Source organism: Rhipicephalus sanguineus, chromosome 1 (genome assembly GCF_013339695.2).
Source record: "Rhipicephalus sanguineus isolate Rsan-2018 chromosome 1, BIME_Rsan_1.4, whole genome shotgun sequence".
Classification (NCBI taxonomy): Eukaryota; Metazoa; Arthropoda; class Arachnida; order Ixodida; family Ixodidae; genus Rhipicephalus; species Rhipicephalus sanguineus.
The window spans coordinates 17113999-17137188 of NC_051176.1; the positions used below are offsets into that span (position 1 = coordinate 17113999).

Genomic DNA, 23190 nt, shown 5'->3' on the forward strand with positions numbered 1-23190 from the left:
ACGTAAGAGACGGGAAACGTAAGAGCCGAAAAACAGGAAAGACGGCAAAATATTTAGTGGTACAGAATTTTATTTCAATTCTTACGAGCAGCACGAAAATTGGCGCGCTCAGCCGCGATCTAGTCGATGGATAGAAACGCGGAGCTTAGGACGGCCTCATCCACAGAAATGTAATCAACGTAGGCATGAAAGAACTAAGCACACGCAATCACGACTGGCGCGGCGAGTCCGACCACGAACCGCACGCACGACCATGCGAGCTCCAACCAGCTCGATCTCCTGCTCTCCGGCAAATAACGATGATGATGAGTCTACGCCAACGTGATGGCAGAAGCGAATGCCAATCTCGAAGGCCTTGCTTTCGCAAGCAATTACGTCATACATGCCATGTTTGTGCAATACAAATCTCAAAGGCTATGCTTTTGTCAATAGTAAATGCCAATCTCGAAGGCCTTGCTTTCGCGAGCAGTTACGTCATAGACGCCATCTTTGCAATTTGGATCTCGAAGGCCATGCTTTTGTTTGCATCAATTGAAAGATTCTGTTGCTTGCGCCTCTCATGCGGCTAATATTACGGTCAAACGAGGCCAAGCTGCGTGAAAATGCGCCATGGCGGCTCTCTTTGGTAGTCACTCGGTCGGCTCCGAGCGCACTTCGCGACGTGTCATACGGGAACGGTCCGACAGTTACGACGTAACAGCGGGGTTCCCAATACATTGTATCCTATGGGAGCTATGCCGGGTCCGCCGGAAAACGACGTAACAGCCGGGAAAACGCAGCAGTGAGGAATGTAACAGCGGGGTTCTACTGTACTCTGTCATGCAATCTACACTGCAATAGCGTTGAAATTGAACACTAGCGCCGTGCATTAGTTACATTACTTGGCACTGCTGAGCTCAATGACACAGGTTTTATTCCAAGCCATGGTGGTCACATTTCATTGGGGGCGAAATGCAAGGACACTCGTGTGCTTAGATTTGCGTCTGAAGTTCAGGGAAAGACCGAAGCTTGAAGAGACGAAAAATTTGTGAACGTGAGGTGTCACTGGAGCAAATGTTTCGACAAGCAGTCTTGTCGTCTTCAAGGCTACAACTGCGTTTCTTTTAACCCCATGCTGTCAGAATCGATCTAGAGTTGCCCACTACTGTATCACTCGTAATCATATCATAGTTTGCATGTGAATCATTAGACATTATAAATTTAAAGGTAAACATATTCGACAGAAATCTGTCTGGCTGGGTAAGGTTATAAGAATAAAAAGACTCTCCAGCCACATTTATTCTTTAGTTTTTTTAATTTAAAAAATTAAGAGACCGAACGGGTCTTGAAATTTAGGGTTAGTTTTTTTTTTAATTATAAATTACATTACAAAACGAACATCACGGCAGTGAGGGGAATTAACAGTCTTTCTGACATTTAGTTGTGCCTTGTGAGACAGTTTACAAGCTACGCTCAAAACTGTTTTGCCTTCATTAACTGTGTTTAGATCATAGATGTTTACAAAAAGAAACGAGAAAGCATTACAAGGCTGTGCTCAATTGCATTAACCTTTGCATATATGTTCAGTGGGTTCCTTCAAATTATTTACAACTAACAAACAAATTGTAAATGTGACGAGCACTTCTTGCAGCACAGCTTTACCAAGCACGTTCACATTGTCTTGATGAATGAGGTTGTGTTCATCGAATATGGTTTTTTTTTTTCATATAGCAGAGGAACGTCCCAAATTTGTTTGAGCACACCTACTTCTGCTGTTTGATTAAATTAACATGTCACAGTTATAGCGCCTACCACTATGAAATGTGCGCTACTGTCACAAAAAAAACCTAGGAAATCGGAGAGGTAATTTAAAACATGCATTAACTTGACCTATCCTCAGCCACACTACAAGATTTTACGTATTTCAAGCCGGAGCTTCTAAAGGTAGCAGGGAGAATACATACTTCAGCTTCCAAGCACAAATATATTGAAAAAGTAAATAACACAATAACAAGTATGCAATATATATATGACCTTTATTTATCCAGCATTGGCACAGGTTCACATCATGCCCCACCAGTTGATTTCGTTGCTTGCAATAGAGTGCTCAAGATCTATCCACATGTCTATGTGATACAGAGATTGTGCTCATGGCTGAGCGTTTAGTGTTCTGTGCGAGCACCAACAAAAATGTACAATGCATGCCTAAAGCTTATTTTCTTAGAATTGTGCTTCTTGAATCTGTAAGCACTTGTTTATATCACTGTTTCTTTAGTATTCATCTTTGCTGCATACTCAGCAGTCCGATTACTACTAGTGCCAAGAAATTATAGCCGTAGAAACTGTGTAACTGAACTATAACGAGGAACAAAACGAGCCTGAAATATTTTCTTCCACCTATTACCTGAATACATAATACCTATGATATGGCCTCACAGCCGAGAAATTCTCGCCTACCTGTAGACACAACGTGATACTGCTTATTTGTAACGCATTCGAGGTGATGTTGCAGAGCGAGAAAGATGCAGAACTGTACGCATCCGCCATTGTTGTCGTAACAGATTTATCAAAACAACATTGCTCTCACTGCGCCTACTATCTGTCAGCGTAGTGCACGTTTTGTTTCCGATTCCACACCATGCACTCACTTCAAGATCAACACAACCTGGCAAGCACCGGGTAGCTAACGGCAAGACCCTTATCCTAAAGCTACGCTGTTAAACTCGGACGCCGCAACACATTGAGAGCCCAGTTCTTTCAGCGATCTCGGTGTTCAGTTATATGCATATATTTGTCAGCTTTCAGGCTCATTACAGACGTACGTGTTCAAAGCTTTCGACGTGTATGAGTGACTTGTTTTGCTTGGACCTGACTGTATACATTGCTTGTACCAGCTTGGGCACTCACAATAAATGATGCAAACTTTACTTGATTGATGTTGTTTTTGCCAGTTGAGGCCAGTTTGGTCACCTGGCAATAACTACTACACATGCGAGCCGCTATTAAGCAACGACAAAAAACAAAATACCACAGGGAGCAAGAAGTGTAGTAGCGCGACCATGGCGAGCCAGCAGCAAAAATGCGTTTGTCTTATGATGATGATAGTAATTGCAGCGCCATCTCGCCTTGCCCTATTGCAGTTCAGTACGCTGCCGCTACCCTTATTTCCGTACTACAGGCAAAGGTAAAGTTTCCGTTCTCTAAATATCGCACCTAAAATGAAATCCAGGGGGTGCTGCAAAGTTAGCCAACACTGGCGAAGATGGCGGTGGCAAGGATGTCCATGTGCGGATTGTTGCTGCTGAAAATACCTTGTTTCCTAGATTGTGATGTGAAAATGTGGTTAGTGTTTTGTTGAAGGTGAGAGTGTACTTGGTGCCACGTACCTCATTTTGCTTGTCCCGAAAGACAACATCGACGATAAAATGTTGCTGCACTGTTCATGTAGACGTCTGGCGTGAATTCGGACGCACAAGAAATCCCAGTGCGGCTGCGAAGTGTTTTTGTTCAGCCTGTGATCTCCGATTGCCAATCCTTCCTGCACTGCTGGCTTTTTAGTGAAGTGCAAACGCGTATCAGCCGTTCTCATTTACTGCTAGGTAAGTGCTGCTGTGCTGTCACGGGCCGTGTCAATCAGTAAGGCAGACAAACTGTTCGGCAGTGTTTTGAATGTATACTAGGTGGGCTAACGCACTCGGTAGTTGCTGGTGGGTATTGTTTATCAAATGCTGATTGCCTAGAGCATCACGGCGACACATCAGCATTTTGCAGCGACTTTGTCAGCCGGTTACTTCGTTGCGTCCTTGTATAAATGTGTTCAAATCCAAAGAATGAGGCAGCGATGTACACCGAGTGAAATGAGGTTTCATGTACAAGAAGAGGCGGAGAGAAACAACGACTCAGAGTGTGCGAATATTCGAGTTTCGAATTCCAATCGAATAATCCCTAATCCAATAATTTGATTCGATTTTCGAATAGCTAGTATTCGAAGTTTCAAATAATTCGACAGGACGAATATCTAGAAGGTGACAAAGGCCAATGGTGCAACTTGGTTAAGGTGTGGTGGCTAGAACTAACGCTAACATCGTCACAGTAAACATTTTGTTAAAACTTTCGCCGACATCCTGGTTCGAAAGCGAGCACCTACTTTATTTTAAAGGAGATTATGTCATTTCCGCACGAAAAAAAAAAAAAAAACGCTCAAGAAAACTGTCGAACCCTTCACAACATCGCTTCCGAAACGAAGGCACGGACTTATTGCATATTTCGCTTGGGTGTGCCGCAAGCGCCACAAAAGGTCCCAACTTTGACCCGCGAGACCTTCGGTGATTGACATCGCATGTGAAAATTTGTTCACGTTATGCTGTCGCCACTGCTGCACCGCACCATTCATTGAGAAACTCGCATCGTTCTGGCGCGCAGTGTGAAGGGCACCCGAAGATTTTTGGGCCCGGAGCACTCATTACGATGGAGCACAACATCACCGTTGTCAGATAAGCCATATTGTGCGACCATAGGGGAACAGCAAAACTAGCTGCCGTATCACCCTCTGTTAGCCGTTAGGGTGCTATAGGAGTGCCGCTGCTGACTGGCTCATCTATCAACATGCCCATAAAAGCTGAAAGAAAGAAAAAAAACCCCAGAACCAGCGCGTAATAAAACTGTCACCACGGACATTTCATTTCATTACTTTTTTTTTTCATTTAATTTTCAATGAAATCTTTTTATTGGATATTCGATTCGATAATCGATATTTTTGGCCACTATTCGACACTGTTTGATTCAAATTCGATTCGAGATAAAATTTCACTATTTGTACACCCCTAACAATGACTACTAACTGCTGAAAAAATGATCGCAGGAAACTTGTTCACCATTTTTTGCAAAGTGCATAGCCTTATTGATTTGTCCGTTTGTGCGTGTCTGTGTCAGCTGATCCGCATACGTGAGCGGAATTGTGGTGCCCGCAAATTCTTCTGCTTACCTGTTGCTACAGCAGTGTATCGTTATAGGTAGGTGTAAATTGGCGCTTTCCTGCTGCCTGAACTCTATGATGAGACATCAGGCAGGCTATGCCAACGTTACTAGATTAGGTTGGAATATACCACTTACACGTGCCCACAAATGAAGGAAATCGAGAGCACATTTGAAGTTCAAGGCTCTAAGCTACTATACGTCATAATTAGGGCTTCTTGTTTTCAGTTTTATCCGAAAAAATCCGATAAACATTCGCCGGTAAAATTTTGGACAATTCAGATTTATCCGATTAACTCCGATATCAAGGCCCAATGTGACCTGGACCAACACCAACTTGCCTAACTCTTTATTATGTTCCGTTCTTTATCGAAAGGGCAAGTTCTAAGTGCTCATTGATACATCTTCTGGTTTGACCGATTTAAAGTTCCCGTGCGTAGCTGTATTAGGCGACGTAGCTGTATTGTGCTCCAACTCGGCTTCCTACATGCAGAAGCTTCACAAGAACTTGCAACTCTCCAACCCCGAATTCAAGGCGCTTCACTTCAAAGATCCGTGCCACCTACTCAACAACGCTCTGGAGGATGGAATCAGGATGAGCTCATTTAACGTAGTTCAAGATTTTGTTGTGCACTTTCCTGCCCTGTTGAAGTACTTAGTCGCGAGAGCTGCGCCATAAGTTTGATCTTGTGTGCTTGGCCATGGGCATGTCCTTGAAATCGCTTAAAACCGTATGTCCATCAAGGTGGTTCTCTTTTTATGAAGCTCTAGAAGATATTTCGGACTACTGGCATGCCATTTTGTCTTTCTTGGGAAGTGACAAAGCCAAAGGAACGAAGTGTGAGAAGCTCAAGAGCCATATTTCATTGCCTGAAGCTGTACACGACTTGCTTGTTAAGATAAGGTTTCTGAAAACCAGTTCGTGTGCCGTGCTCTCAATCATCAAGGAACTTGAGGCAGAGTGTATCCTGGCACACCAAGTTTATCCCATACTGGGGGTTCATTTGCACGTACTTATCAGTCAATGGCGTGATCCAATCGAGGTCTTCGCATCGGATGTCACAAGTCTGTTGGATCTCCTTGATGAAAATGACCGCTTAACGACTGTCGCAGACGTTCACGGTACTATACTGCTGTCGCCGAAAAGTGGAGAGAGACATCTGGGAGGAACCTGTGCGATCAATTCCAGTATAGCAAAGAATGGTTTTGGTACTGTGTTCAAATTGTGAATCCAAATGTGTAGCATTAGTCGCCCTGCGCGTTCTGAACCTATGGGCCTATTTTTCAATTAGTGCTTCTTGAAACTGACGACATGAGCCCGCTCCTGATTGTTTTTGCCAACTATCAGTGCTATGAAATAAGTAACATTGTTGGACCCCTGTCATTTTGGAGGCTTCACAATGTCCTGTGGCCAGTGCTTTCTCGTGGCACGCTGCGTCTTCTGGCACTTCCTGTTTCTAGCGCTAAAGCAAGGTGTGTGACCGGGCTAGTTGGTATTCCATATTGACGTGAACAGCGCATGTGATAGTCCTCGTCGTTTCTTCGTCCTTGTGTATCACACGCGCTGTTCACGTCAATCTAGCGCTAACGTTGAAAGAGCATTTTCAAAGCTAAGAGTCGTCAATCGAAAGGAGCACGCTTCAATCACTGACAGCAACCTCGCAAAGTATGCTTGCGTGTTTTACAATAAGCTTTAAGCTAAGGCTGTTATACGCACAAAACAGGCGTTTTGTGTTCAAGTATTTCACTTGTGCATATATGTTTTTGTGCATTCAAAGCTTCTAGAAAAAATAAAATGTGCTTCGTGTGTTTTGATGTTTTAGTATTCAGATATGAATTGATCTAAATTTTTAGGGTTTTGAGAATAATACAGAACTCTGAATTTCGGAGAATTGGGGATTTACGATAAATAAATTCCGATAAACGCCGAATTTCCGCCAAAAATATAAACTCTGATAAACACCCGCCGATTTTCAAGAAATATAAACACCGAAAACACGGAGCCCTAGTCATAATGTAGCAAGTATCTCAGGCCCGCCTTGACGCCACGCAGCAAGCACGCTGACATCAACGCTACGAAGCTTTCGATTTTGCCCGCCGCTGTGGCACAGTGGTTCAGTGCTTGGATGCTGACACGAAAGACGCGGTGTCGATCCAAGTTGCGGCGGTTGCATTTTGCTGGGGTGAAATGCTAGATGCATGCGTACTGCGCAATTTCAGGAGCCCAGCTGGTCGAGATTATCCGGAGCCCTCCACTACGGCGTCTCTCGTAGCTTGTATCGCTTTGTTACGTTCCCACGAATCGATTCCGATTCATTCCAGCTGTGTTATCCTTAGGATTCGTTGATGCCATTCGAAGAGTGAAGCAAATTTGTAGCACAGTGGCATAATACTTGTTGCTGAAGTGCCAAGAACAAACAACCATCGTCGGAATGACTTTGCTGATGCGGAGGTTGGTTATTTACGCCGTTCTTCACGGTTCACTAAAAAAAAAACGGAAACTCGTGAAAAGATGCTATCCCGCCTTTCCGCCTTGCTGATGTGCATATCGAAACGCAGAAAAACTGCTTCGCAACGCATTTTTTCTTTGCTGACAACAAATCCATCCACCAGAACTGCTACCGCATGTGCGAAAGTGAACGTCGTCCGCTACATGGACCTCAGTAGCCTGTTTCGTGCTCTCAGAGTTCTGTCTTCATGCTTGTTACGCGGCTGTTTTCTCGCCTTTAGCTTGTTGGTTGTACGTTCACGATGAACTCTGGAAGCAGCACGAAAGGAATGCAGCGACAGTGAAAAATGTGACGCGAGTGACCTGTGAGATGAAATCACCAAAGATTACCCGTGCATGCTTCACTAACGTTTGAACACTACGTGAAAAGATATTATCCCGCCTTTTTACCTCGCTGATGTGCATATCGAAACGCAGAAAAACTGCTTCACAACGCATTTTTTCTTTGCTGACGACGAATCCATCCACCAGAACTGCTACCGCATGTGCGAAAGTGAATGTCGTCCGCTACATGGACCTCAGTAGCCTGTTTCGCACTCTCAGAGTTCTGTCTTCATGCTTGTTACACGGCTGTTTTTTCCCCTCTAGCTTGGTGGTTGTACGTTCACGATGAACTCTGGAAGCAGCACGAAAGGAATGCAGCGACAGTGAAAAATGTGACGCGAGTGACCTGTGGGATGAAATCACCAAAGATTACCTGTGCATGCTTCACTAACGTTTGAACACTAGGCACAGTGCGACGGTGAAGTATGCACGTCGGCTGTATTGATGACCGATAAGATCCATACCATTTGTCGTGATAAGGAAGCGGCGACGAGGACGATGAGAGCAGAGATGACGTTGAAACAGTGGCGTGCGAACCAACACGAAGAATTGGTATCTAACACCGATGCTTCGAAGTGCATAAGAAGGATGCGCACTCTGAAGAGTTCATCTTGCAGCAGTTGAGCTGCACCAATCAAGTAAAGATCACACTCTTCCTCAAATAAACATGCACTCCTTCCCTAATATTTCGTGTTTGTTTTTTTGGCGCTTATTAGAGAATAATGCGATCGCAGATGTATACCCAGCACAGGTAGGCAACTAATTTGGTTGCATTTACGATTTTTGTACGAATTTTTTATTTTTTTCACTACAACTTATCAAAATAACGAATGATTTTTAGCGGTCCCTTGAGCTTCGTTGTATTGAGATTCGACTGTACTTACCCGCCATGGTGGTCTAGTGGTTATGGTGCTGGACTGCTGACCTGAAGGTCGCGGGATCGAATGCCGGCGGCGGCGGCCACATTTCGATGGAGGCAGAATGCTGGAGGCCCATGTACTTAGACTTAAGTCCACACTAAAGAACCCCAGGTGGCTGATGTTTCTGGAGCCCTCCACTACGGCAGCCCTCATAATCATATCGTGGTTTTGGGACATAAAACCCCAACAATTATTACATTATGTAGTGGTGTACTTTCAAGTGCCATTTTCATCAGAGCCTCAGACTCTCCCAAATTTTTGTGAAGATCATAAAAATCTCTGTTTCGCTTTGCCTGCTGCAGTCTGCAAGTCATATTTTTTACCAATGCAGCTTGCCACCAATTTCAAGTATTGCTAGATGCCTTTTAGATATCTGAGCAGCTGAATTTGCTACGAAAGTTGCAGCTGCTAGTTACATTTTTTACAACAGCCACATTGCTACAAATAGGGTGGTTTTAATTAAAAAACCAGAAGAAACCAATATGTTGGAAAAAGCTGTTCAGCAGCAGCCAATGAAGTTTCTCTTGGTGTCTGAAGAACGTGGTTACAGGAAAACAAAATTTTTCACATCTGCAGTGGCTGGAATAGTGTGCCACAAAGTAGACCACAGTGCCGTCTGTCAATTGGTCACACAGCCTCAACAACACCTTCACGAATGTGGGTGCTGGGCCTGGTAGCTTTGTGCTTTCTTCTGGTGCAATTAGTTTTCTAGTCCAATGCAACCACTTTCACGACTGTTGATGTTGCTGCTTTTCTGCGGTGCTTAAGGCAGCACTATTGTTATTTAGCCTGCATGATTGCAAGTGAACGATAAGCCACATGGGAACAACCCTGCTACCTCACTGGCTAACCTGACATGGGCCAGAATTTATTGCAAACCTGTGTTGTTAGCTCAACAAATGCTCTGCACCACATTGGAAACTGAAAAGCGTTCCTGAAGTGCTTCTGCACTCATTAGGGTCATGATGCAGTACTTCACTGCACCGGTCCTAGATGGTGGCACCTAAGGCAGTTAAAAAAAAAAAAAAACTTTTGGAGTGGAGGTCCTCTATACGCGCCCATGCGAGTAAGTGAAGCCTGGGAAACCAGTTGGTGGCCATCTTGCTCCAGGCAAGAGAGAGCGCAGCTTGAGTGCGGGCAGCGTAATTGCGAGCTTCCGTGGGGGCATTTCAGCGTGAGAACGGGACGGTTAGTGTGACTTACTTGGCCCAATTTTTTTTTTGTCTTGCAAGATTGAAGAAGGCGGTTTCTCACGCCATAATACATGGGTTGAAGCGTGCCTGATAACACGTAGAATTTGCTGGCAGCATTCCCAAGAATACTCATGGTGTAGCCAATAATTGGTACATAAAAGTTTATTCAGCCCCGGCTTTTATACAATTTCAAGTGAAAAAAAGAAGCATTGTGGTTAATATGTGCATCGAAAAAGCAACAAATCCCTCAAGAACTTCAAAATGCATCATAATGCAGACAATTGCGAAACTAACTATATTTGACACATGCGTCCTAAAAAGCTAAACACAGCCATAAGAAAAGTTGCAAAAACAGACTAGTTTATTAGCTTGCTGCAGCTCCTGTTTATGCTTGTTAACAAATTTTTAAAAATAACAGTCCTTGTCAGCCGTGTTTGTACTCCGCTCTTGGAGTTTTTCCGGTTGATTTCTTTTGAAATGTGGTGTAGCCTGATTTTGATGCATACCGTAAAATCCCGAGCAAGCGCCCCTACTCGAGCCAGTGCCCCCTTGCCCCTTTCTGGGAGATTTGAAATATGCGTCAATGACCGAGCAAGCGCCCCCCCCCCCCTCCTCCCCTACCGCCATTTTTTTTCGACGTCCTGTTCTCTGCTACAGAATCCTGAAGCAGAGGTTCCTAGGAACCGAAGTTCAGAGTCTTTAGATAAGTGCACGATTTCGTAGTAGTACTTTCTAGTAGTGTGGTGCCTCGGGGCTGCATTGTCGGAACAATTGTCGGAACATTTGAAGAATGTCTTTCCCTTTTGTCATAAAACATGAAATTTCACACGAGGATTCCCACCGGTTCAGTAAAAACAGTAAATGCATGAGTATTCAATGAACTATTTGATTAGAAGCACAAGTGTGCATTCTTCTGAGAGGCTATTCCTCTGCCATCTTGAATTTTGGTCCGCGACCGAGCAAGGGTGCCCTCAGCAAATCTGGTCCGATTATCTTTCACTGCGAGGGGGGCGCTTGCTCGGGATTTTACGGTAGGTTGGCAGTCTTCTTTGACAAATTGTAAATCTGGTTGTCGCGTGGATCGCAGTCCAACGAATCAGGCTCGAGCTGAGCAAATAAGGCTTGTTCAAAGACCACGGTCAGTACATCTACCATAATGCGCTCACTGTTTGCATGCAACGATTTTAAGTCCTTACATTGAACCTGTAGAGCACGAAGCCCTTTCTCTACAATGTGACAAATCTTCAGCACATCTTTCGATGGTGCCACAAGACCATCGTTGGTTTTCACAGCTGTGAGTTCTGGCAGCTCATCGGACAGCAGCACAGTGCAGCATTCATCACAGGATGTGCAGGCATACACTTTTCGTGCCACAAAACTTGCTATATATGGCACTACTGCGCCGACAACAGACAAAAGGCTTTTCGGGCAATCCCCCCGATGGGGGTGATCGATAACGTCGTCCAACGACTGCAGGAAAGACGATCTCCTTAACGAAGCGAAAGATGTTGGCGACTCAATGAGGCTTACATCACTTGAGGGGCAGAGAACAGTCACAATATTGCGAGAGCAGTTTCCAGCCTCTGATGATGCAACTTCTGTCCTAATGAGAAGGCGCTTGTAAGCAGCTGTAAATTGGCATGCAGTAGGGTTGTTGTTATACCCCCCTTTTCCACCGACGCAACCAAAAAGTGTTTCCAGGTGGTCTTGAGACATTTTGTGGGTGAGCAATTACTGCATCTTTCCTGTTGCCACAAGTATATCGAAAAGTGCTGTGACACTGTGCATGCAGATGGAGCCCCACAAAGCCGGTTTTCTTGAGGCCCTCAATCAGTGGTTTTCCATTCGCATCCTTCAGCCCAGTTACATACAATTCAACCTTTTCAAAAAAAAGTCCGCATTGAGGCTTCATTCGCCTTTCACATAGGTGCTTTATACGATCTGCCAAATGGATTTTTTTAATCCATGACATCAAAAAGACGGTAAAAAATTCTTATGAATTCAGCTGTAGCATGTGCACCTTTAAATTGCGGAAGCTTTAATGTGAATTCGCAGAAGTTGAGTGCGTCTGCCACAGACGAGCTGAGTGTCTGAATAGCAAAACAAACTTTCATCTTTTGCTTTGCCCACTGGATATGAGTCCTTGTCAGCCTGTTCCCGAGGTGCAGTCCCTCATCCCGCTGCAACGTCTCTAGTGCTTCAATAAAGGACCACCTGACTTCTGATCCATTCACGTTGACTAGGTGGCCGACAGATCCTAGGCAGTTCCGGATAAGCTTTATCATATGACATGCGTCAAGAATGACGAATGCCTTGTTTGAACATTCTGTTTGGTCAGTTGAGAAGTTCAAGCTAGTGCTAAACATAGGTGATGTATACTTAAAATCAACACCAAGACACTTAGCCATTGTAAAGTTTGAGGTGGCACCATCAAATGTCAGCGATGCTACTTCAACACCTACTGATGCGCGTTTTGACAGGCATTCTTGTGTTAATGCCGCTCTTTCAGCTCCAGTAAGAGAGTCAATGAAGAAGTACCTTAGAGGTATCTTTAGCCTTATATTCATGCTGACCAGCATAAAAACGCAGAAATTAGTCTCTTCAGGCAGGCTATCATCAGGCATTTATGTACCGAGATCAATATAGCCGACTACTTTCTTACCAACAAGCTGAACATGTTTTTTGATCGCCATGTCGTCCATCATGACTGCTGCAATCGGCGGCTTGTCCTGGCTTCTGGCTATATTTCTAAGAAAATAAAAGGGCCTCAGAGGTAAAACCAGGATCACTGTTTACAGATTTGAACCATTCATGTTGCGAAGGCAAAGCATTATGAAATTTAGACTGTACATACTCGTACGCTGCAGCGGAGCAGTAGTGCAGTGTGAGCTCTGCGGGCGGTGCATCGTTTTTTCATGGGCAGGTGAGAAGGACGCTTCAAAAGCTTCGTTTCTGACAGCAAATTCGTCTGCTTCAGCTCCTTGATCAAATTTTGTGATGCACCACACCACTTGCTTAATCTTCTTTTGGACTGCTGCAGGGTCTTAACTTTTTTCTGCAGTTGGAGAACCTGTCATGTGTCACTTACATTTATCACTTTATCAGCTTTGACCCCGTGTATGACACAAGTACTCTCATTTTAGGTGTATAGCTAGCTCATTTAGTTGCTTCTTTTTTAAATTTCAGTGCAGGCTATTTTGGTGAAGTATGAAAATAACAGACTGCTTCGATCTCCTACCATTTATAAACTGCTTCTTTGGTGACGGTTATATGTGATTGTGGTTACTTTTATAATTTGGTGTTCAGCTTTATCACTTTTATGTAATTGGTGCCGCAAGTACTGGTATTTTAAATATATAGCTAATCTTAGTGTTCAGTGACCGTCCATCTGCTTAATTGTGTTTCTTGCAATGAGCAGTGATTATTGTGTGTGCAATATGTTCAATAATAAATATTAATACAGCATAGACCGCTTACAGATTAAGTAGTCGGAGTCACGAATATCCGCACTATAAGCGGTACTGCACTATAACCAAAACAACCTTTTTTAAAGGCTGCAGTTGCGCAAAACGTGTTGAGCATGCAGCCTCGCGTGCCCGAGAATCGAGGCATGCAGTGCGAGGTGCTTACATCCATTTAAATTTCCGAATGTTCAAAACTTAACGTCCAAAGACCCGCATTGTCAACAAAATGAACGCAGGAAAAAAAATCTAACAAAAGAAAAACATATTCGGTTGATTCAGCGCGATACAACGAGGACAGAGAAGAATCGGCGTATGGTCACATGGTTATAGTTTGTGCTTTAAAATATGTGTTTCTGCGCTAATAAAGTTAGTTGTGAGACAGCGCTGGTGTTCGTGTCCCTTCTTCATCTCTGTCCTCGTTGTATCACGCTGAATCCATCCAATATTTTCAACAGAATCCAACTCGCCCAAATGTCAGTTCTGCAAAAGAAAGCAACCCTTGGCTGAAGCCTAGGCAGGATCCAGGCCCATCCCACCAATTCGCAGGGCACTCAATAAAGTTATTTGATCTGATCTGAAAAGAAAGCAGCATCGTGGAAAGTCGCCAACTGTGTAACAGACCACCTCGATTATGTGCATTATAGAGAAACTTGTCAAATCACGACGGAAATACTGCGCGCTGAACGGTACCGATCGTTTCATCTCACATGTGCGCACCCGATGTCCAAGACATTGCAATCGAATCGCAAACCACCAGAGTGTTACACGTGCCACCCATGCCCTCGTTTTCATTAACGATATGATTCCTTTCTCTTTATATGCAGCCAACGCAAAGATTTTTGTTGATTCTGTGCCAGACCGCAACTTTGATCGCCCGCGACTGCTACTGAAAAGGCAGCCAATGCTGATTAGGCCTAGCCTGCGGATTGGCCTGTTTTCGCTTGAAGTTTGTCCAAGAGAACATAAAAATTGGGCGTCGACGAGATTGCACTCAACCACTGACCCAGGAGCAGTGCGTGTGAAAAGAATTTCGGGTTCGCAGCTGGGAGATCAGCCATGACAAAAGGCCGCTAAGCTTGTGTAAGTCCACGTGCTGGCGCCATAGGGGAAAGCTCGCGTGATAAAGCCATAACACTTTTACGTTTGCGGACGAGGTTGGAAGCGCGATATCTGTTGCCCTCTACGACGACGCAGTTCCAGACAGGAAACTCAAAGCGCATTTGATGCGGATGCGATCGCACGTTTCATGCGGAGCGCGCGGCCGGGATGCGGCTGGAGCCACACCGGTGCAAAGGCTTCTTCGTCGCCTAGGCCACCGCCTTCCTTTCTCACTCGGTCGTTTTTTCTTTTCTCCCTCTGCCCCTCGTTCGTTCGCTACTTATCCCCTCCTCCTTCATAACGACTTCGTCGCTCTCTCCGCAGCTGTGCACCTCCTTTGAGAAGTGCCACCGCGTTTGTCAGACGGGTTTTCCTGCAACTGCATTACAGCCGGTCTTTCATCTTGGGGGACTGCACAATAAGCGGTATGCGTATACAAAGGGTTCTATGGGAGAGTAAACGGGAGTCAAGAAAGACCGCGCTGTAACCAGACCTACACTATTAGCGGTTACGTTATGAGTGGTCTGCACTATACTTATGAAATGCTTAAATGATGTTTTAAACTGCAATAAGATGTTTTAAACTCCAGGAGTTGCACGGAATATTTTGCCGTCTGCTCAAAAACACCAATTGCTGCTCCAAACTAGCATTTTTTTCTGCTCCGAAAACACTTATGGCTGCTCCAAAGCAGCATTTTTGCTGCTCCAGAATCTTCTCTGAAAAGCAGGACGTTACTTCTCTCACTGGATATGTATCCCCACACGTACAGACGATCCCAACCATAGCACAGAATTAATTGCATGAACTTTTGACGCGTATGGAATTTTAAGCAGCTACGAAAAGCAACGGCAGCATGACATGAAAGGGTTACAGTCATGATTACACCTGAACTAAATTACGCTCAGTTCACATAACCTTGGCTACACAGGAACAGGAAGTTCTGTGACTGGTAAGAAAACAAGATAGGCCAACTTGAGAACTTGCTTTGATGGTTTTGGTGGCCAAATTTTGAGGGCTGATTTAGATGTCACGTGGTCGGGACGTCGATGAAGACAGCAGCCGGCGTGTTCAAGATGAAACTGTTTATTTGGCCGAACTTGTGGCCGGGAAATGAAAAGTCAAACTACAGCAATACACGCTGTACACTGATAGTGGCGAACAGGGCGTCGACCGTCAAAAAAACTGACAAGCGGTGAAGCGCGTCAGCATTTATACATGTGCCGTCGAATATTCCAGTGTTATCACTGGTTGTCGCGCATGCTCTAGAATAAGCTCGAGTGTTCGCGCAATCTTAAAACGATCTACAATAATCGCGAAGCTTCTCGAACGATGAGGCGCGGCCCGCGCCGAGCGCCGCTGACAGTCTTTGTGGGCGAAAACCGAACACAGCAAAAGTGATAAGAAACGCACATGGCAATATGTACGCATTTATATGAACTTCTGACGGACAAGTGACACATGCGCTATTTCAGACGGCGGGAGGATTTTACACAGATTTTAAAAAAGTGAAACTGCCTCCACGCATGTGGAACATCATGAGCTGTTTAGCGTGGTGACGGTAATACAAACATTAAAACATTTTTTGTGGCACTCACTGGTTTCTGGAGATGTGCGGGAAATGCTGGAAGAACAGTGGGAATGCTGCCCTGTCGAAGCCTTCTAGTTTGACCCGCCCTATCGAAGCAACCAGTTTTAAAGGGACACTAAAGAGAAACAATGAATTGGTTTAGATTGATAGTGTGCTCGGAGAACTCTTGTGTAGTTTATTTCACCACCATAGGTTCATTATTAGAGGAGAAAACCAAGTTCAAAGTTTCATTTTTAAATTTCGCGCCGAACTTTGTAATTCGTGGCATAAAAGGTTTCTCGACGAAATTTCCACAAACTAGTTATGTCAAGTCTCTGGCCCCCTCAGAGGACAATGTACTTCGATTTAACCAATTAGGAACTACGTAGGCCCAAGCAGGCGCCGTCAAAAATATGTGATGTCACGGCAAATGGTGCGGGAATTCCAAGGTGGCGTCGCCACCTGTATTTTCTTTTTGCCCGTTTTCTCGCTTATTAAGTGTCTTCTCGCAGCAAGCGTGGTGTTTTTGGTATCGTGGAAGACTACTTTACTAATGCAAGAAAAATTGTTTTGCTCTTTAGTGTCTCTTTAAAATGCTCCTTAAGCGTCCAGCCGTCTCGACGAACAGCGCGCTCACGCAGCGTTTTGTCTTTAGGGAAACTGTGACACATGAAAAGAAAACTTGTTTCAGCTCCTATTTACCAGCTAAATAAGGTAGCTAATGAGAACTTTCAGTTACAAACGCGCTTGTCGAGTGATACAGTGCGCTGCAGGAGACGAGAAATTGAAAGATCTTTCATGCATACTTACACATGAAAAGTGATTCCTGGCTTTTGCTTCGCACGATTCATGCAGCTGAAGACAGCACAGGAGCTCACAATCGCGTCCAGAAGTCTTTGACGTGGTCTAAACATTCATAACACTCGCTTGTCACCAGAGGAGGGGAGAAATTCGCCATCTGTGGAACTTCCGCGCAGGCCCAAAAGCGACCACCCACACATTAGGGACTTTTAGCTTGTACGTATACTTTTTAGCGTTACCGGAATACCGGATTGCGGTTACCGGAATGCATGTTTTAGAAAAGTTTTAGCTAGCCACACGTAAACCAGGGTGTCTACCGACCGGGAAAACCGGGAATTCTCAGGGATTTTGGGTAGCCTGGAAATTCTCTCAGGGAAATTGTGCTCCCATCAGGGAAAATCCACAGTATCTTTATTGAAAGGCGACGAAAGTCGCGGTAGCGCTTGCTCGATATTTTGTGAACGCATTTTTCAAATTAAACGGCCGCTGCGGCTGCGGGGAAGTGGCGCACCTTGATGCTGTCATCGCCTTCGGAGCGGTGAAGTGGAAGGGAATCCGGCGTGGCATGCGGGAACCGCGAACCACGACACATCGTATCACGCAATGTTGTCAGGATGTTCTGGGAGTACGCGGTGTAGTTCTGTAATCTTTCTCGCGCGTGCTGTGCGTTAGCGCCCGATATGGTGTTTTTGTTATCGCCGCGTGTCAAGTAACAAGCATGATTAGTTGTAGACGGTAGCAGTAGATGTAACGAGCTTGAGTTATCTTGCAAGCGATCACGATCGCGCAGGAAGCGGATGTCTTCGACAAGGCTCGTATCTGGCAAGCCATCCCGATCGGCGAGAAAAAAGACGCTTGTTGGCTGTTATCGGAGAGCTCACACGCTCTGATCCCGAGCTTCAAAGATGCTATTTAGGACTCCGTGAAGAATACAATAAATTTCCAGGCGAGAGCTAGCGTAACTAACGGGCCCATTCACAGCAAGTGAAAGCTTTTTTATTTCTTTTTTCCCCGATGAGGGCACTGCTGAAACAAGTTTTAGGCAGTCGACTGAAATTTTGTGGGGCTGCAGCTGGCAATTACCAGCCACACCACGTGGGTGTTTGCTACAAAGCCGAATTACAAAACTTTTCAGAGCCATGGCATAGCGGCGACCGAAATTCGCGACACCGGCACGGGTCCCACATGCTCGATTCGGCGCGCGATGTCGGAAAACAGTAACGTTTCCACCATAATCGGATGCGCCGTAATTCAGGCTGTTGCCGTGCTTTCATGCGATCTTAGCCCGCAGATATATTGCTTTTTTTTTGCGATTCCGACGCGAATTTTTTGCCTTCGCCATGATCTTCCCTATCAAGTACAAATCGCGATTACATCACCCCGCGCGTCGCATGCTCCATGTGCAAGTGAAAGTGCGCGAGCGCTGCCGACGAACGGCCGGGGCTTAAGCAGAGATGAAACGAGCCGACCATCTTCTCCGCGCGATGGGCACATGGAGATGGGAGCCGGTGCGTTGGGAAGGGGGGGGGGGGGCTGGTTGCGTGAGTCCGACAGGAAGTGCGTACTTTGTACCAGCGGGCGTTGGCGCGTGCGCCGCGGTATCTTTAGTGGGGATCAGCAGACGGCTCATACCTTTGTAGGTGTTGTGCTCTAATTGCAAAACTTCCGTTGAAGCCGTAGCAGTGGCAGATCCCGGGGGGGGGGGGGGCGGTAGCGGCGATCGCCCCCCCCCCAAGCCAGCCCCCGCCCCCTCCCTTCAGTGCCTGTCGTCCACCTCCTTTGTCAGGCTTGCTTGTCGAGTTTGCCCCCTTTGTCAGGTTGCTTTGCCTGCCACTGTCCAAAAGGGGTAAAGAGAATCTTGTCCCTGCTCTCTACCTCTCATTGCTCTACCCTTACCTGCTTCCCTATGCACATTTCCAATGAAGGCTTCTTAAGCACCGCCATAATCCCCTATGGGCTGTTGTAAATATGCGTGACCCACCAAAATGCACTGCTGAGCGTTGGCTTCAGCCTTTGTACCCCCCCCCCCCCCATTATGTACCTGAATCCGCCCCTGAGCCATAGATCATAGATAGGGCACTTCTCTTAGTGCAGCGGCTGCGTTTCCTGAAGGAGCGAGCTGCTAGCCTATATTCATATAAAATTCCTCTTTGTTGCTATCAGATTTACTATTTTGGTCTCGCGGTAAAACTGACTCTTTTTTTCTTACGTGGGATGGTTTTCGATGTTGTGCGTTCGTGGAGAGCAAATAGATCGGTTGGGCAACATGATAACAAAGGCGTTGCATTGCTCTGGGCAACGCGCGAGGATTTGACAACAACCCGCAGCAGCAGAACAAGCGCAATTCTACAGTGCATTAAACCCGCATTTGTTTCGTCTTTACATGTGACACTCTGGCAAGGCATCTAACTGTGATTGCTGCATCTCAGGCTCAACAAAATTGATTTTTTTCGCGCAAAAAATAACAAAGAAGTTTTTTCATGTTGCTATATTAGTCGAGCATTCTTGTGGCCTTTTCAGTTTAAGATTAATCCTTCAGTAACTATGCCTTGCATGAAAGGTCGAATTTCAGTTTAACGAAGTTTCGATATAACGAAGTGAGTTGCTGCTTTTACCAACTTCGCTATATTGAGGTTTATCTGTTCTATGTACTATTCAAATGGGATTAAGTCATTTTCATTTTCTAAAATGTGTATTAGAGAGTGACATCACCGAGCGATATGGTCTCTACCCATCTTGACATAAAACAAAGTTCTGTTTCACTCAGGGAATTTCAACAAAAACACTCAGGGAAAACCTGGAAAACTCAGGGAATTTAGAAATGTCAACTCGGTAGACACCCTGGTAAACGTTTACGTACGTACGTAAATGTATACCTTTACGTTTGTGCAAACCACTAAATGGTGATAAATGCATTTAAACTGCATTTAATTTAGATAATATTGAATTACCACAGCGGAAAAATTATGAGAGGTTTTTAGCGTATGCAGTATCCCGGTATGTACAAAGGGGTGTAGCAATACCGGGTTACCGGACGATGGTGTCGACGTCTTGTGACGCTTTGTGCAACCACAGTCATGGACACGTTTGTTTTCGCTTAGTGTTTTTGAGGGAAAAAATTATTAAAAAGGCAACCTATTCGTAATTATGCCGTTGCAAGGCATTTACTTTGGAAGTAGAATGCCCAATGTTTCCGCAATAACAATTTTGTGCTTGCCTGGTTCACCGTGGCCCCGCTAGATGACGCCACCTATTCAGAGTGTCAGGGCCTTTAGGCCTTTCACATTTACTGATTCAGTATTCGAGGTCGCTCTAGCCTTGGTAATCCGGCTGAAAAAGGGAATCATAAGTGGCGCTTGCACTTTGGCTTATTTTGACTTGGCGGTTGGAGTCACAAACAAAGCGGATATCGCGAGTCGCCACGAATGAAGGTGAATTTGCGAGATAGGGCCGTAAACGTAAAGCCCATCCGGAGACTATACGTTCCGTAAAGGTTCGCGCATGCACAAATTCCATTCGGTGTCCGGTAACACGGTAACGTAAAGAAGTATACATACAAGGTAAAAGTCCCTATTTTCTGCCTGGAGCAATATGGCGGTCGTCGGTGTTAGTGGCGGCGTGCCGCCTCCACACCAGTTTTTTTTTTAGCCTCCTTGGTGGCACCATCCCTGTCAAGAGCAGGGAGCATGGTGGGGCGGAGAGGATGTCTCATGCGTTTGCACTGAAAAACTGTCTGTGTTCATGGCTTAGTGGTCAGTGCACCTGCCTTCTGTTCTCGAGATTTGCGGAGTCAGGAGTTCGATTCCCTGATTGGATGACTCGTCCGAAGTCTTCTTTTTGACTATTTTTCTTTGTGACCTTCCTGCATGCCTGCTTACAAACTTAGTCATGGGAATGAATGCTTGGTGTACCCCGGCATGAAAGGTTTTTCTATTAGGAGACTAAGTAATGCTACCTTGTCTTCAGCGCAACTCAATCCGATGAATAAGTTGTGTGGAAATTTTTAAAGTGGGCAAATTCATCTGTAGAACAATTTTTATTAGACATTCCACCTCACTGGACATTCTGCCTTGTTGGACGTTCCATCTTGTTGGTCATTCAGCCTCTGAACCTTTGATGTAGGAGAGCATGCGCTGACACTTGTTCCTGTGGCACTTCTTGTTGTCTCTACATTGTTTCCAAGATAAGGTGCGCCACCATTTGCAGAGACAGTGCATTTGCACCTCTTCCGACACGGGACTAGTTTGTGTTGAACCCGACCTGTATCTTGGACTTTCGAGCGGGGAAAGTTTTGTGGTTCAGGTGAGGCACCACCATTATGAACAAACAAGTTGTGTATGACAAGGTGTAGAACAAAAGAAGCCAGTGTCTGTGCATCTTTGTTGATGAGTGAATACAACAGGTTGTGTCACATTTGTTGGTTCTCTTTAATTGAAGAAATGTATTCACATTTAGCATTCTCTTTTTGTATTTAGAGGCAGTGCAGGAAAGCAGTCCAGCAAAGCAATACGTTTTGGGATGATTGTCAGTAATAAGTGTTAAAAACTTTTTTTTAGCGGAGCACTGCAGGAGGTGTGGTTGCTCGCCGGCTTTTCCCGCTACAAAATTTTTTAAGAAATCAAGTGACAGGACGGAGCGGGAAATTATTGAAGCTTTCTTTATTAAAGGGCCCGTAAACAGGCTGCGACTTTTTTTTTACACCCCCCAAACAAGCTCGCTAATTCGTACAGTAGACCGCGGCAATCACGTTTTCCGAATATTACAACGCTGCTGTGCGCCGCGCAGACCCTTCATTTTGAAAAACAATTCCCGCGCTTCTTTCCTACGCCTGACCAATCCTCCTCATACGCGCAGTGACGTCAACTCGGCGATCGGCGAGTTGACGTAGCACTGAGCTCGTCGATTGGTCTAAGCCAGGTCTCAACAAACAGTAGTCGAGTTAACGTCAGTTCCTGTTCCCACCCACCGCTACGAAACTGCGCCTTGTTTCTCGGCCCTGCGGTGATGCGGTTTCAGCCATGCAGAACGCAGTTGTCATGCGTATGCTCCCCGCACTGCATGGCACCTGCACGCAGTTTGCCTTCGACATGAGCAACACGTGGAGGAAGCGTTGTTCAGTTGTTGGCTGCAAATCGAGCGGAGAAAGGGGGAATCTCCCGTAGCTTGGACCGCTCGGACGGGTCGCCCTTGCGGCAAGTGGGGTTCTCAACGCTTTTCTCTCGCGCCCCTTTGTCGTCTTGGAAAGCAAGCACGCATTCCTGCTGCATTGTGAACTGTCACAAAGGTTCAAAAATACCGAAAAGCCGAAAACTGCCCGTCAAGTTGGAGCACGTGCGACAATGTAAACAATAAACAACCAGGAGCTGCAGCAAGCGGAAGTACATTGCGACTGGTCCCCCTCGCCGATGACGTCAATTGCTGACGTCGTGTCACGTTGCCGAAGTGGGTGGAGTCACGACGACGGGCTACGCCTTCCCCTCCCTGTGGAGGAGAAGGGTGGCGAGGCCGCGCGAAAATTTGAAACCAGCTGAAACGGATGTTCTAACCCCTGTAACTTCCTTACTATAGCACGTATTTGCAAAATTGTTGCGGCAGCATGTTCACATAGAAAAAGTGCGCATATTTCCCTTCATTACAATTTTTGGACCTCGGGGTTGTTTACTGGCCCTTTAACAAATCCTCTGACAACTGCATAAGCAGGGCTTCCGTTTTACTGAGTGACGCCGAGATTCAGTATCTTGATGGTTTTATTTAGCTTCTACAGTGTTTCACCAATGCATATGTTCATACTTTCTCTCGTTTTAATGCAATAGCGTTAGAGAGCTCGTGTCGCAGAAATTCCGGTGTCGGCGTCGGTGTCGGCACCGTTGGTTGTGAGCGAAAAATCGAGAAAGAAGCAAATAAAATAAAGAATAAAATCTTCGGTCCCCTTGAGGATTGAACCCGGGTCGTTCGCGTGGCAAGCAGGTGTCTTACCACAAAGCCCCGATGTTACTTGCAGCTTCTTCGGAAAAAAACACTACATAAATGCCATGTAGTGAAAGGAGTCTCCTTAACGCATTTTGTTCGGCAGGTGTCACGACCAAAACGAGCCCATTCGGCGATTTGTAGGCGCATTTGCGAGGCCACCAAACTACAACGAAAAAGGCTGGGATAGTGCAGCCATCGCCGCTAAATACACTAAATATACACACACGAACTTTCAAACAGCTCTAAAAATGGACAACTATGTCCATCTAGCGGAAAACATATCAAGCCAACTAGATAATGTGCTGCCATCTGTGAGGCATTGTGAGAAATATGTCTCGACTTTTTATGGCATCCGAGAGGGCGCGCGCGCGGCGTGTATCTTGGAGGCCAT

The 23190-nt window shown here is 45.5% G+C and overlaps 1 protein-coding gene across 2 annotated transcripts in view; it reads left to right on the forward strand.

Annotated features, from left to right (window-relative positions):
• Positions 1 to 23190, forward strand: part of LOC119389716 (GDP-fucose protein O-fucosyltransferase 1) — a 299155-nt gene that overhangs the window by 117528 nt on the left and 158437 nt on the right. The window lies entirely within an intron of this gene.